Source organism: Penaeus monodon, chromosome 27 (genome assembly GCF_015228065.2).
Source record: "Penaeus monodon isolate SGIC_2016 chromosome 27, NSTDA_Pmon_1, whole genome shotgun sequence".
NCBI classification, from domain to species: domain Eukaryota; kingdom Metazoa; phylum Arthropoda; class Malacostraca; order Decapoda; family Penaeidae; genus Penaeus; species Penaeus monodon.
In genome coordinates, this window is record NC_051412.1 from 3,257,586 (window position 1) to 3,258,725 (window position 1,140).

The following is a 1,140-nucleotide window of genomic DNA, read 5'->3' on the forward strand; positions in this document are numbered from 1 at the left end:
GATATATTCTGTTCGCCGCTAGATGGGAATAGGTTCTGAAACTCAATCGTCACTTTCTTTAGTGATGATGAGTATTTTTTTTTATCAAAAGCAAAGGAGTTTCTGTTCCTGTATCATAATGATAATGAATTCTACTGTAAGATTTGCATTATGTGTTCGATAACTCTTAAGGCAACTTAAAGAATTGTAAATGCATGCAAAAAAAAAGGGGTAAAAAAATAATACAATCAGCAATGCATTTCATAACACATTCAAAAACAAACTGCTCAGTAGTGTGTTATGAATCAGAAGTCCCCACCAAGGAATAGTGTGTATGGCTGGGTAGGAATCGGTTCCTGAGCTGCTTTAAAAGGTTCTATCAAGGTGGTACGGAACCAGTTCTAATGTCTTGAGGCCGCTTGGCACAAGTCTTTGCCATGCGTTAGTTACCTAATCTTAATGGATTAATGCGGACTGTGGAAGTCAGAATTGTGGCTGAATCTTATACATACTAATAGACAGCACAAGAGGAGAAACGCCATGAAATTAATAGTTATATGACCATATATTTATAAAACGGGGCATTATCTGGGATCTGACAGTTTCGATTGGCATTCTCACCGTTTGTCAAAAAGGATGAAGTCACAGTTTTAAAAATAATCGCGGCAGCGGCAGTCAAGGCTAATCAAGGTCATCAGAAGGAAACACGTAGTCATTGATTTAAATAAAGTAGCCTTTAAACATATGGAAATAAGTTTCCAATCTCTCACTTGAGACATGGCAGCCATCTTCACATCGAAATCCTCTAGTTTAAAGAATGAGAGCATGGAGGCAAGATGGAGGCAGATCCTATGTCTTCTAAACTCAGAGGTAGCTACAGCGAGCCACTGATTACTGGTTTCGGAGACGTCGTGCTTGAGGAACTGGTTCTGGAATCGTTTCCCGCATTTCCGGCAACTCGGAATGCTGGTAGATTTTAAAGGTTTCTTTTCCCAACCGTAGTAAAGTGTTCTGAACATTTATTAATCCCCTTCTCTGTTATGATGATAAATATATGTAAAATTTCAGTGGTTTCACCATACTCAGCCGTCTATTGAATGCTAAACATCACAGTCAGGGCGATTACTATATTAGATTTCAAAAAGAATATCTAAAAGTTGG